The following is a 15,369-nucleotide window of genomic DNA, read 5'->3' on the forward strand; positions in this document are numbered from 1 at the left end:
TTAAACATAAAAAATACTGTTATAAAATGATTATCTTTGCTTTATCTATCCTTAGCCTCTTTTAATACTATTCTTGCCATTATCAGTTCAGTCAAGACATTCATTTTGCTAATAGAAACCCTACATTTTAGGGTTGTGTCAGGCTCAGATTCTTTTATCCTCTTTTTCAGATTTTCTTGTCAATGTTTAACTACTTTTCATTCTCTTAGATCTCAGAGTCCTTTAGCTTGAAAATGCAGCATCCATAAACTTTTACTTTGACCATTCCTAATTTCTGGCCTTTCAGCTTTCTGCTCCCAAAACTTGTGTTATTTAGATAATTCTCTAACAATAAAACACTGTGTTCACTACAAAAAACGTAAAAAATAAAAAAGCCAAAGTTGACCAAATTCCAGCTTTTTAGAAAAGACCATAGATATGTTTTGTATTATCAAAGTAGAGAATCAAACACTCAATGAAGTTCAGTAAACCTTCAAATCCTAGAAGATTTTGCTTCATTTTACAACCTCTTACCTACTGTCCAACTTAATTTATCTTATATAACAGAAACTAGCTCTGCAGAAGAACACAACTGACAGTATGAATTCGCCCATCTGTTTAATCACTCGGGTTCATACCTTTATCTGGGACACAAGGTTTCATTTAGGCTTCTTCAGTACTCGTTTTTAATATATTTTACAAGTTAAATACATGATTATTGTGAAAATCTATTTGTCAAATAATGTAGTGGATTATATAAAAAGGAAACAATGGTTATTCTGGTAGTTGTACTATTGTTCATCATTAGGTGCTATTAATTCATTTGGTTTTCAGAGAATTTGCAATTATATAAGGATAGCATTAAGCCCAATAGAGTTTGGTATTCATCTTTTCAGATATTTTCCATTTCAACTTACTGGTATCGAAGCTATGCTCTTGTATTTTGAATTTTGTTCTTAGTAGAAAACATTATATATTTAAATGTATATACAACATATATATATATTATACAAATTTTAAAAGAAATTATTTTTGTACAACAATGGAAAAACTCTCATTCCCTTATCCCATTGTTTACCCATTGTGAAACTCCAGATTCTAGTTTATTTTGTTTTTTGTTGTGCTCAATTTTAAATAATCCCACCTAAATTATTAAAACAGACCAGTTGGTAACAAAATAATTTATAGGTAATCCAATAGATGCAAAAAAAACCCAAAGAAACTTAAAATGCCCTTTCTTAAAACATATTTGAGAAATAAGTGGAGACAACTTTACAATATCAACAAAAAGCCATAATTTATGACCGGACACTAAGTGGATTCGGATTCCCATGAAAATAAGATGCCCCTTGTATCACTATCAAGAATAATACAGTAAAATTCCCTAAAATAGAATAAAATCTTTTGAATCATTAGCAAGGTACTTTAGAGAAATTAGTGTCCTAGTAAAATCCCCCCAGAGGGATTTTATGACATAACGTAATTTACATTGAAATGAAAGCATCAAAGGGGGAGGTGTACTAAAACTAAAACTTTAAGACAAGACACAGGTTCCAATCGCCTGCTGCAGACCTCATCATCATTCTCCACAGTTGTTAAAAATGCTTAAATCACTTGCTATTTTCAAAAGGAAGCAGCTTCTTTGCTTTTACATTTCATGAAAAATTCTCTGGAATTCTTTTTAAAGAATCTTCAGGGGCTGGGAAGGTGGCTCAGCGGTAGAGCGCTTGCCTTGCATGCCTGAGGCCCTGGGTTCGATTCCTCAGCACCACATAAGCAAAGAGAAAAAAATACAAAATAAAGATGACATTATTTAAAAAAAAAGAATCTTCATTATCTGTAAATATTACTCATTTTCCAGGATAACACTCTAAGCAAGCCAATTCAAAGAACTTAGAAAACCATGCAGATTAAATATCTAACATAAAATGTTTAACAACAACAACAACAAAAGATTAAAAGGAATAAATTACAATTTAGTGACCATTTTATAAAGCAAGTTTCCTCTGTGGTAGGAAGCCAGGCTAAATAGAAAAGCAAGTTTTGAACTCACTCCTTTTACAAAAATTATGTAGTAATGTATCTGTCAAGCTGTGGTTATTAAAGAGAATAAAAGTTGCTAAATTACCAACATAAGGCACCAAAATTATAAACTGGATGCCACATCGAGAAAAAGAAATGATTGGCAATAACAATCAAAACACTATGTTTCCTCCAGCTAATAATAATATCTACTGCACATAGACACAATTGGAATGGGAGAATTCTCCCTTTCCCATATTAATTCACACACACACACACACACACACACAGAACAAAGGAGAAAAATGGTCTTTGGGATAACATTCTCTTATTTCCATTTTGTATGTATTGATCAAGCTATTAACATATTTTAAAGCAGGGAAAATCTGAGTATAAATGAACTGTATTACATATTACTGATGAACATACAGAGAAGATACTAATGGAGTTCAACAGAGTTCAATTTTCTTTTTTTGGCAAAATAATTATTACAGTAGTCAAATATACTCATTAGACAATATATTCAATATAAGTTTAGCTATAGTAAGTTATTTAATCAGTTACCCAGTTCAGGAATAAAATGTGGTGCTCTGTGAATCAAAGGCTACAGTGAGAAATGCTTTAACATACCAATATTTATTTTTTGACACTTTTATAGTGTTTTATTTGTGCTCATGAGGCTTTTCATATGTGACTCTGAGTTGAAATGATTGGGCTTGTAGAACTTCCTTTTTTTGATTAGCTCTCTACTTTTCTTCGACATGGAAAAAAGTAATATTCAAAAAAAGTGATATTCAAAAATTGCCAAAGTGGGAATTTTCAACTGCTATAAATCAAGTAAATGTTTTCTAAATGTTAACAAAAGCATGTAAATTTCTAATTTTAACTTGGTTGTATAGCTTATTAACTTTCTTACTTTACAGAATTGTCTTCATTTTGAAGCCCTGACATTCAGAAACATCCTGGCTCTTCGAACGTGAATTGCTCAATACTTATATTACAATTAGAAACAGATCCTTCTTATGTATCTTTGAAAACTTTTATATTCACTTCAATTATTTGTAGTTATTGTGATATGAAACAATGCTATGTTAACAAGAACAGTTTCTCAATGAAACTGTAACATTAGAGAAATAGTATGAATTACAAAATGTTCATTTTAAAATCGCAGTTGGAGATCAAGGTAGGGCTGAGTAGTAGAGTGCCAACCTGGCAAGCACAAGGCCCTGAATCTAAACACCAGCGCCACCAAAGAAAAAAATCATGTTTTATTTTTGCCAGTACTGGTATTTTAACTCGGAGCTTCTCACTCTTGCTTAATTTTTTCACTCATGGCTGGTGCTCTACCACTTGAACCATACCTCCACCTCCAGCTTTTTGTTGGTCAACCGGAAATCAGTGTCTCAGAGATTTGTCTGCCTGGGCTGGCTTCAGACCTTGATCTCCTGAGTGAGTACTGTAGACATGAGCTCAGTGCTGGTGAATAACAGAAATTTTCAAAAAGAAAAAAATTTCTCTTTGAAAAATACCAACTTGTTACTAGTGATCTATATTCTTCTTTGTTTCAATGGATGACTTGGACATGAATTTTCCAACTTGTCATCTGAAGGCTTTGGTACAGATGAAATTACCTCTTTAAGTTTATTCCAAATTAAGTTGGCCATTGTATTTAAGGAGTTATCCTGCACATCCACTTTAGGTATGTGTGGTAATTTAGGCCCCATCATAACCTCATTACTGCTTGTGCTTGTTTCAAGCAAAGTTCCAAGTTTACGGTCATCTTTTCTTCTTTTCTGTTCCTGGAGTTATATTGTTCTAGGCATAAATCTGTCAACTGCTTCTGATGAAGTAAGGGTTTTTTGTGCATTCAAGCAAGGTACTGGATTCTTAAAAGTGTTTAATGGCACTTTCTGTGAAGAGTTAGTGTGATTACAATGCTTCACAGTTTCATTATGGTTACTATCATCCTTGTAGGATTTTGATGGTCTGTCCATGTGCTCCCCAGATGAACAGGTACATTTTGAGGCAAAATAACAGAAAGGCAATTCACAAGAATAAGGAAGATAAGGAGTTGAATTTCCACTAGTCTTCAAAGAAGCTGCACAAAATCCGGATCTATCTGCATGGAAGTCTGATCTAAAATCTCTGTGCTTATATTCTGGAACCAGTTTCTTCATTGACTTGTAGTAGTCTTTAGTTTTAGTAGCTCTTGCTATATAAGGCTGCCTTTCTTCTAATTCTTTTTAGTTTCTTCAACTGTCCCAAATTCTGGAGCCTAGCATATATGAAGCAACCCACAAAAGAAACTTTGCTCATCCATTTTTTTCCTTGGTTATCCTTGCACTCTGCAAATTCATAAACTTAATAAGATAAACTTCTGTAAAGTCTCCTGCTGAGTATTCACCAAGAGCATTATATTCTTCTATAACACCATATAGAGCAAATCGCTCAACTAATTCCTTCATTGCTCCCACTGCAGGAACTCCTTGTATTATTAAGTAATGAGATTCCAGACTGATTGTATACACCCTGACAGCACGAGGTCAACAGCCCTCCCAATGTTTGCCCATGTGTCACACACGGTCTCTGGACATGGTGGTCTAATAAACTCCCCAGGTTGCCATCACTCGACACCATCTTGCCTGTTTTCCTCAGACCAATATTTATGATAAAATCACAGACCAATATTTACAATAAAATCACTATAACCCAATGTAAAGCAATGCCCTTCACCCTGTTCCTTTGTCTTCCAGTTGACTCTGAAAGGCATCTGAGGTCCTGTTTGCTCGCATTACCCCTTAGAAAGTTAGCTTTGTACATGTCATCCTCACTTGTTTCTCCTCCAACTAACTGAAAGCCTTTTCATTTTCAAAATCGCTGCATTGCTGCCACCAGCACTGAAGAGTCATGATACTATTAGCCTATTCGCCCATTCAAGTTGCATGTTGCCTCTATTCATTTTAAGCACCCTAGGAATGAAGGAGGTACCTAATAAGATCCACTTTTAGCACCTCATTCCTGGTCTGTTGGGTCTGGCTACACACATTTTCCTTTGTGGAGAGTTGAGTTTTTTCTACTTGTAAAAGGTTGAGAATACACTATTAGAGAGGTCATTCAAGAGAGAATAGATGATTCCCTCATTTTTTTTTTTTTGGTTTGTTTGTTTTAAATTTTTGTCCAGTTCTAGGGCTTGAACTGAGAGTCTGGGCACTGTTCCTGAGGCCAGAGCTCTATCACTTGAGCCACAGCGCCCTTTCCAACATTTTCTGTTTATGTGGTACTAAAGAAGTGAACCCAGGGCTTCATGCATTCTATGCAATCACTTTACCACTAAGCCACATCCCTAGCCCCGATTCCCTCCTTTTAAAAGATAAATACAACCTCTGTAAAGATTTCAAACCAATGCTAGATGCGAGTGGCTCATGCCTGTAATCCTAGTTACTGACGTGCTGAGATCTGAGGTGAGGTTCAAAGCCAACCTGGACAGGAAAGTCCATCCGTGAGACTCTCAGCTCCAAAAACTACCAGAAAATCAGAAGTGGAAGTACAGCTGTGGCTCAAAGTCTTAGAGCACTAGCCTTAACAATAAAAGCTCAGGAATAGCCACCTAGGCCCTGAGTTCAAGCCTCACCACTGAAAAAATGGGGAAAAAAAAGATGGCGGGGTATGGGTATGGGTGGAGGTGGTGGTAGGGGGTGTGGGGGTGGGGGTTGGAGAGGGGAAGGGATGGGAAGGGGAAACAAAGGAGGGGGCGACAATGCTTGATAAGAAATGTACTCACTATCTTGCCCATGTAATTGTAACCCCTCTGTATGGTATTTTCACAATTAAAAAAAAAAAAGATTTGAAATCAGATTTAATGACCCAAAGTGTGTTTATATTTTGATACTAAAGTATTTCACCTTGAAATAGTGAAGCCATTTTCTTTATAAGAAATTGTAACAATTTGTGAAACATATTTAAAACTCTGAGGCACGGTAGTAAAGGTAGAAAACGTTCTTCGTGGGTGGAACCCTCTGGGCGCTTCCCAGCCTCTCCTGTCTTCTCCCACCAGGCTCAGATAAAGACCATGAATTCTGAAGATACCACATTCTGGGATTGCTCTGGTTGCTTTTTTTCTAATTTTCACCTTTTTATTTACACAAGGGAGAAACGGTTGTATAATTACATGTTGAAAATTTCTCTATGCATCTCTGTTAATTCTTCTAATATACCACTAATTTCAAACTTATGTGATTTTTTTCCCTAGGGCCACAGAGAAGGAAAATGACAAGCCTGTATTCAATTCCAAGTTTATCTCACTTATAAGGCTATGTTCTTTTCATTTTGCTAGACTGTCTTTCCAAGTCTTTAATTTTATGAGAAATGAAGAGGCTGCCAAATTCAGTACACCAGTGATTCATTAACATGCTCACACACTGAATTATAATAAATTGTAAAAAAATTTTTTTTCATTATTGAGATTGAACTCAGGGCCTAACACTTGCTAGGCAAGTCATCTACCACTTAGACCATATTTGCCATTTGTTTGCTTTTAGTATGTTTATTGGAAAAGGTCTCATGCTTTTGCCAAGTGTGACCTCAGACTGTGATCCTGCTATCTCCACCTTCATAAGAAGCTGTACCATCATGCTTGAGTCTTACAATTTTTAACATCACATGATGATGCAGATTTAAAATAAATTCTGAAGTCTAAAAATAACATAGATGCCATAAAAATATAACTAATCATCAAATGGAATAATGCCTTTAAAAAATAAAAATGAGATTATATATTTAACATCCTAATTTTATTAACAAATAAAGCTTTTTTTTTTCCTTTTTTTTTTTTTTTTTGTCAGTCATGGGGTTTGAAATCAGGCCCCGGGCATTGTCCCTGAGCACTCTACCACTTTGGGTTTTCTGTTGATTAATTGGAGATAAGAATATCATGGACTTTCCTGCATAGACTGGCTACAAACCACAATCTTCATATCTCAGCCTTCTGAGTAGCTAGGATTACAGCCACCCGTGCTAGATAGAACAGTTTTCAGCATTCAGAATAGTTAGTTGAAACTTAAAACACTGTCATAACTATAACTTGCAGATCAGTTGTCTTGTCTTGTCTCTTGTTTGTAATGTAGTATGTGAAGTTATTCTTTTTTCTCATATTTTTCCCATTTTTCCCCCATTTTTTCCATTTTTCCCCCTATGGTTTATCTCTTGTTGTTACTGTATTAGATTTTGGCTCCCTGTGTATTGTATATAGAGAAGGGAAGGCGAACTACAAAATGGTGAGACAAAGGACAAGGGCACAAGACAACATGTTGAAAATGAACTTGACAACTTGTGGGGGAGATTGGGGAGAGGGAAACTGGGAGAAAAACAAGAGAGGGAGGTAACAATATTTGACAAGAAATGTACTCACTAACTTACACATGTAACTGTAATCCCTCTGTACATCACCCTGACAAAATTAAATTTTAAAAAGAAGAAAGTTTCAATAACACACACACATTCGCATGCACGCATGTGTGCGTGTGTGCACACACACACAGAAAACTTGTCTCTCAAATAAGACAATATTTAAAATGAAAAAAATAGAAGTATGGTGCATGGGATTCAAATTGTTTAGGATTTTCAAAACTATTAGATTATGTTCCTTGGAAAAGGCCATAAATAAAAGTGAGTTTTTCTGAGGCTAATAGTATATATGAAGTACAGAATTAATAGTTACATCATTTTGTTTTTGTTTTTAAAAGAATTCTAGTCTGTAGCCAGAACTTCTTAGTACAGTTAAAATAGTTAAGATGAATATTTAAATTAACATGCTTATTAATGATATTAATGTGATTGATAGTGATAAAAATTATTTTAATTAGTAAACCCATTCTCCACTAAAGTGAAAAATGTAGAAATCACTTAACAAAGGAAATACTTTTTTAAAAGCCTAACAAAGACTAGCATTGAATTGAACTTAAAGACTTACAAAGTAGTTATTTGCAAGGAAAAAAAAATCAGAACTTCTTTTATTCTAAAGGTGCAATATACTCTGATGGGAAGATTTCAACACTGTTATATCCGTACAGATCAATGACTTTCATTCAAGTAGCATTCAATAGCAAACGGGATACTTTAGCACAGAGAAATTACAAATAGTAGACCATGAGATGATTATACATTGACAGCATAATGAACAATCTCAGCAGTGAGAGAGGCTGGCCACTTAATTTTAAAGAAAGTTCTATAGAAAGTGAAACAGCCCTGTAAATCTCTTCCATTTGCCATAGTTTGTTTTTTTTTTCTTTCCTTTTTTTTTTTTTAAGCTTTAGCTTCCATTCAGCTAAATGATGGTTAGAGGCAAAATAAAATTTACATATAAAAGGCCCCTGCAATGAGTGCCTTTTTTTAAAATGAAAAAGTAGAAAGCAAGAGATAAAGACAGTCCACATCATATTAACTCTTCATTTTATTCCAGATCAATAACAAGAGAATGAACACACTTTTCAGGAAATTAAAGAACAGAAAATTTGTGAGGCAATTAGGAAGCTTTCTCAGGCAACTTCCTTGGTTTGTGAAATCCACAGTATCAAGAAGTTTTCAATATAAACACCACTGTTAGGCTTTAAGAGGTAAATCAATTGTAGGCTGTTATAGTAACAGCCAATCTTTGGTTATGTAAATATATATATATATATATATATACACATAAAAATATATCAAATAACATTTTCTAAATCTTGTAGAGCTATCTTAATCTCTACATGAGGTTAGAAACCCATATACTCAAAACAATGTCTTTAAAAGTTTGATACTTAAATATTAAGTATTTGCCATGGTGTATTCTTTCATTTATTATAAATGAGAAAGTAGTATTTATATAACACATGGGCAATAAGAAAGACCTATTTTAATCAGGTTATTTCTACTTTTTACAAATTCAAATTTTCCTGTTCCCTCAAGAGTTTTCTCAGCTCTGTAAATCTAAGATAATAAAAGCTTTTCTAATTTTTTTAATGTAAATACTCCCTTTGAACTAGAAGTACATAAATATCTAAGGGAAAATGGCTTCTCTGGGTTATAGGCAACTACTGTTATCTCCTTACTCATGGTCTAAGTCAATGTATGATACTGTCTGAGACAATGGATGGCATGGCTCATTCATTCTATTCCCTAGATTCTCTATCTCAAACTCTTGCTATAGTCTGGAATGTTCTTTGTGTCATTATTACCTATCATTTTCAAGATATGTGGAAAATGTCCAGTGCCCAGTAGTCAGTGCCCCACTGTGGGACTAGAAGCACAGCAAATTCCAGACATATTACTGGCAAGATAATTTCATTTCATCCAAATATATGAGAAACAGCTGAAATACACTGAATATATATTGAAGAGGAGGAGGGCATTTCCTTTAAATAAATACTTCGGGGATATATCTAGTAAGCATAAAGCATTTGTATACAATTTAAAACATTCAGCAACTCAGAAAGTATCATTAGACTTCATTTATTTATTTATTTATTGGTCGGTCGGTCGTGGGGATTGAAGTCTGGGCTTGGGTGCTGTCCCTGTGCTCTTCAGCTCAAGGCGAGCGCTCTACCGCTTGAGCCACAGCGCCACTCCCGGTTTTCTAGTGGTTTATTGGAGATAAGAGTGTCACACACTTTCCTGCCTGGGCTGGCTTTGAACCATGATCGTCAGATCTCAGCCTCCTGAGTAGCTAGGATTACAGGTGTGAGACATGGGCACCCGGCTATAAACTATAAATTTCAATCTAAGCCTGGAATTTATTTATTCTAATGCTATGGTCAAGAAATATGTATCAATTAACTTGCAGAACCACTTGTAGTACAATGAAAATAACTTTTTCTATGTAAACCAACTTAAAGGTTTATCTAAACCACAGCTTCTCAATTTCAAATGAAAGTCAAAAAATGATTGATGGGTTTTATTATGGCAAAATACACTGAATCTAAATTTTACCATTTCAACTCTTTTAAAGTGTAAAACCTAGTACTATCAAGTATACCTATAGTGTAGCACCTATCATTAGTATGTATTTCCAGAAAATTGTATCATTCCAGACTTGTTAATAGCTTCTAAAGTTTCTTATTTAGTACTTTCTTTGCTGCAGAAACCTTTTGTTTGTTGTCTGTCAGCTATTTTAGGAGACTTTTACTGTAAGGGGATGTTGGAAGTAGTCTTTTGTTCTCTCCTTGCTGCTTGATTGACTACCACAACATTCCAATTACTGGGCAGAAGCAATGATCAATGTTCTCATAATAAATTTCTGGTGGGTTTCTTTGAACTGTTCTTAGTATGAAGTAGATCTCTTTGAAGCAAAATAACTATCAAAACCCTGAAATTTAGTAAGGAATCCATAAAGTGATGAAAATGCTTTATATCTTGACTGTACCATTATCAGCACTAGGTGATTTTGTTGCAGTTTTATAAATCTGAAAAAGAAAGGAAATTGAGGAGGAGTATACACGATGTTACTCTGCTATTTCTGGCAATCATCCTGAGAGTCTCTAATAATCTCAGAATTAGAAAGTTTAAACAGAAACAAATTATCCAGTGACTTACACCTAGAATCCCAGCTACCCAGGCAGCTGAGACCTAAGAATCACAGTTTGAAGACAGTTGGAGCAAGAAAGTATGTGAAACTCTTATTTCCAATTAACCACCAAGGAAATCTGGAATTGGATCTGTGATTGAAATGACAGAGTACTAGCCATTAGCAAAAAAATAGCTCAATGATAGCATCAGGGCCTGAATTCAAGCCCAGGACAGGTCCCATACATACTGTATGTATGTATGTATGTATGTATATGTGTGTATATGTGTTTGTGTATGTGTATTAAACAAATTTAAGAGTTTTAAAGAAGAGACCCCTGGATCTACTTTTAATCATGTCTCTGGTTCTCTTATATACTCACAAGAATGACTGTTAAAACTTTAAAAGTTCTATATTCATCATGGCCTACAGAATGACATACTTAAAAGTATTTACACAGAGTTTACCAACTCTGAGTCTTCAAAAATTTTTACTTAGTACAAATTTGCTAAGGACTAAATAGGAAAGCACTTATTCTCAAAATAAACACACAGATCCAAATTCTAGAATATGAGGCTTGAGAAAATTGAAGCATATATTTTTGATGACTTCAAGAATGTTCAGGTTAAAATAGAAAAAAGAATAAATAAAACTTTAAAATTAAAGTTCTATCTTGCTAAAACCTTCTCAACCTCTCTTCTTTGCACTTGCCACTGATTACCAATGTGCAACCATCCCTTAGTATCTTGTGGGGGTTGCTTCCAGAACCTTTCTCATGGATACCACAATTTGGAAGTGCTCATGTATTTATCTAGAAACCTCTGGAACATTTTCAATCATCTCAAGATTGCTTATAGTACCTAATGTAAGGTAAGCACTATGTAAATAGTCTCCTGCATTGTTTAGGAAATGATGACAAGAAAAATGTCCATACATGTTCAGTACGAACAGAATTTATTTCCACATATTTATCATCTGAATCTGCAGATGTGAGCAAAGAGGATGTGCCATGCTCTCTGCGCTGATCTTGGTGTGCTAGAGAGGATGTGTACAGCAGGCAGCTATTCTGACGTTTAGACATAAGCTCAGTCTTTTTTTTGTGACTACCAACGAAGAGAATGTGCAATTGGTCTCGGGCACTCAGAATAACAAGAATGTTAATACTGGTTAAAAAATTTAGAGAGCCTTTATTTAGTATACTGGATCTACTGAATTATTCTTTATCTGTCTTCCTAATTAATAATTGAAAAGGTGGTGGAGGTTTACATAATGTTCACAATAACTGCCTCTCCAATTGCATTGGTGCTAGTCTCACTTACAATAACAAATATTAATAACAACAAACATTATTAATGAGGACTTCAATTACTAACATTGATTTAGCTCTTACAATGTGCCAGGGAAATACATAAAGTGACACATGCATATTTTCCATTTGTTCTTTCAAACGTCTAAGGTATGATGAACTCTGTTATTTTCCCATTATATACATACAAGGAATGTGCCGGTTGGCAGGACATACGTGTCTAAAGTGCCAACCTAATATCTAGGGGTGAGAAAAGCCAGACTCACAGCCCTGAGCTCCCAGTGACCCCTCAGTCAAAACCTAGGAGGCAGAGCACAGCATGGAAGCTAACACCGACTCTGCTTTCTCTACTTTTATATTGCTTCAATGAGATAGTACTTTACTTTGCTGACATCTAAACCACCTTCCATTTTACTAAGGGACATGTTTATTGCACAGTTAAAACAACAGTATTATTGTTTGTGTTGTCTAGCTTTTCAGATTGTTTAAAAAAATAAAAGTTGTTACTCGTTTCACAGAAAGGCACTGGGACATAAGAAGTATTTCCTTTACCTTCTGAGTTTTGAACTCCTTGGTTTAAGTAGCACTTTCTTTCAGCTCTTATAGTTGAAGTGTGTATAGAAATATTTTTACAAGACTATGATTAAGGAGAATATAGACATATAATACTTACATAGAATCTGGTTAAGGATAATAAAATATTGCAAACATAAGGCACAATAATGCACAATTAATATTAATTCTTTTCAAATAGACTAACTTCGAATAAACTTTTTCTATCACACAGTAAATTTTTAGGAATGCTCTTAATGTAAGAAGAATATATTCTTAGTTATTATTACAAATGTACTATGTTACAAATGCTTATAAACTAAGTAAATGTAAATTAAAGACATTTCTTTGATATATGTAATTTAATATTGAATTATTTTAAAAACATTAACTGGTTTTATTATAGAACTTATTTTTGTAAATTATCCAAATTATACTCTAAATTTAATTTTTTTTTGTTTTTGTGTAGGGCCTGGATCCAAGGACTGGGTGCTGTCCATAAACTTTTATATCAAGGCAAGTACTCTACAATTTGAGTCATAGCTCCACTTCTAGCTTTTTGGTGTTTATTGGAAATACGAGATTTATGGACTTTCCTGTCCAGGATGGCTTAGAACCAAGAGCCTCAGATCTAGCCCTAGTACATAGTTTATACAGAAAAAACAAACTACATTAAAAACAAGATGTAGCACCTTCTAAACCAATTTTTTCTATGAGTAAAGTTCTTTACAAACGCATTATTTAATTTGTTCCAAAATGAATGCACATTGTATATTTGCTTTCTCTAAAATTTTATTTAAAATTTTTCTCTTCATTCATACATTTTAACAATATAATATTGGAACCCATTTTAGTTCATCTTTCTCTGTGTTAAAGAGATAAGTCATACTTTTTCCCTTCAAAAACAGTTATTTTAATACTCCAAATCAAGTTTAATCTTTTTATAGTATTTCTCCTTTTAAACCCAAAGGCATTCTTTCATTGTCATTTGAGTAGCACAATTTATTTCACCTTCAGTTTATTTTATCTATCTGGCTCTATAAATGTTGTACATTTTAAACAGAAAAATAAACCTAAGAAAGTTAAGTTTTATGTAATTCTCTTTAAGGATCCATCTAAAAGACACTAGCAACTCAAGCACCAACAACTCAACCCTGGAATGACTTCCACACTTTTTGACAGTCAAATTTTACTGGTTCTTTCTTTCTTTCATATTGGATGCAAAACATCTGTATCCAGCAGTTCTAACTTTGTAGAGACTTGTAATGTGCACTGATGATAATCTCCATTTTAGACAGTCAGATTTGCTTTAAGTTAGGGTAGATTTAGTCAATTTTTTTAACCTCCTTCCTCCACCAGCGCCTGCTCTCATTTCCCTTCAGTCTTTATTTTGTAATGATGGGGATGACTGACACGTTCATTGACAGAATTCTAAGTGACAAAAACAATGCTTGTGACTATAATATGGTTCTAGCTATGTTTCTCTAATATTACTAAAAACTTAGCTTCACAGCAATGCCAAACCTTAGTTTGTTCTTCTTTCCCTGCCTTTCCTCACTTTCAACTATTTGTTTAAAGAAAATGTCTGTATAACATACAACCTTGCAAAAATGCATTTCCATTACTACAATTTCAACAGATTGAAGTAGAATACACACATTCTTTTCAAAGGACACCATTAATCTCTGAGTACCCACATGTATAATTCATCAACAACTTGTAATGCCCTTTAAATCACCCAAAACTTTATAAATGTTACAAATAACATTAAATTCATTCCAAATTTTACTGCAAACCACAGTAGAAATGGCAAAGAACTTTTGTAAAAAAATACAAAAACAATAACACAACAAAACATTAAAATAAAATCTAAGTATCTTTCAAAGATAAAACCTAAGTATCTTTAAAAGAGGCACAATCACATTTTCTACTTAAAATTACTTATAAAATCTTACTTATAGCCAGGCACCGGTGGCTCACACATGTAATCCTAGTTACTCAGGAGGCTGAGATCTGAGGATCACGGTTCAAAGCCAGCCTGGGGAAGGAAAGTCTGTGAGACTCTTACCTCCAATAAACCACCAGAAAACCAGAAGTGGTGCTATGGCTCAAGTGGTAGGATGCTAGCCTTGAGCTGAAGAGCCGAGGGACTGCATCCAGGCCCAGAGTTCAAACCCCATGACAAAAAAAAAAAAAAAAACTTACTTATAAATGAAGTGAACTAGTTATTGAATCTTAATTTCACACTTATTTTGCATCTATTCTTATAGATTATGAATTTATAATATAATTTCAGAAAAAATATTCTGGTTTACTCTCAGCAATAGCTCTTTTCTTCTTTGTAAAAGACAGTGTCTAGAACTTAACTATTTAATTTGGTAGCCACTGGCCATGTGTGGCTGTACAGCACCTGTAATGTGGTACAATGGATGAGATGTACATGTGTAACACAACAAGCCGATTGTCAAAACTCAGTAGAAAGGCAGAGTACAAATTATCTCAAAAAGTATATCAATTGGATCTTTCGCTTATATTGAGTTAAATAAAATATATTATTCAAACTTATTTATCCTGTTGTTCCTTTTATCTACTAGAAAATTTACATTACATGTTCTCCATTACACTGCACATTCAGAATCTTTATGTATTTACATTTTCTTGCATAAAACAAATAGCATTTTCAAGCCTGATGCTGGTGGCTCACTCCTATAATTCTAGCTACTCAAGAAGGCTGAGATCTGAGGATCATGGTTCAAAGCCAGCCCAGGCAGGAAAGTCTGTGAGACTCTTATCTCCAATAAACCACTAGAAATCCGGAAGTAGTACTGTGGCTCAAGCAGTAGAGTGCTTGCCTTGAGCTGAAGAGTGCAGGTACAGTGCCCAAGCCCAGAGTTCAAGTCCCATGGCTGATAAAAAGAAAAAAGCATTTTCAGTAGTCACTGAGTGTTAACCTACACAAAAAATACCCTTCTCT

The 15,369-nt window shown here is 34.3% G+C and overlaps 1 protein-coding gene and 1 pseudogene across 2 annotated transcripts in view; both read right to left on the minus strand.

Annotated features, from left to right (window-relative positions):
* Pard3b (par-3 family cell polarity regulator beta) overlaps positions 1-15,369 on the minus strand; it is a 990,481-nt gene that overhangs the window by 681,093 nt on the left and 294,019 nt on the right. The gene's annotated exons all lie outside the window — the stretch shown is intronic.
* LOC138809150 (RNA-binding protein 48 pseudogene) lies at positions 3,549-4,638 on the minus strand (annotated as a pseudogene).

The sequence above is a fragment of the Dipodomys merriami genome, unplaced genomic scaffold (assembly GCF_024711535.1).
Source record: "Dipodomys merriami isolate MVZ:Mamm:240054 unplaced genomic scaffold, mDipMer1.0.p SCAF_1, whole genome shotgun sequence".
Lineage (NCBI taxonomy): Eukaryota > Metazoa > Chordata > Mammalia > Rodentia > Heteromyidae > Dipodomys > Dipodomys merriami.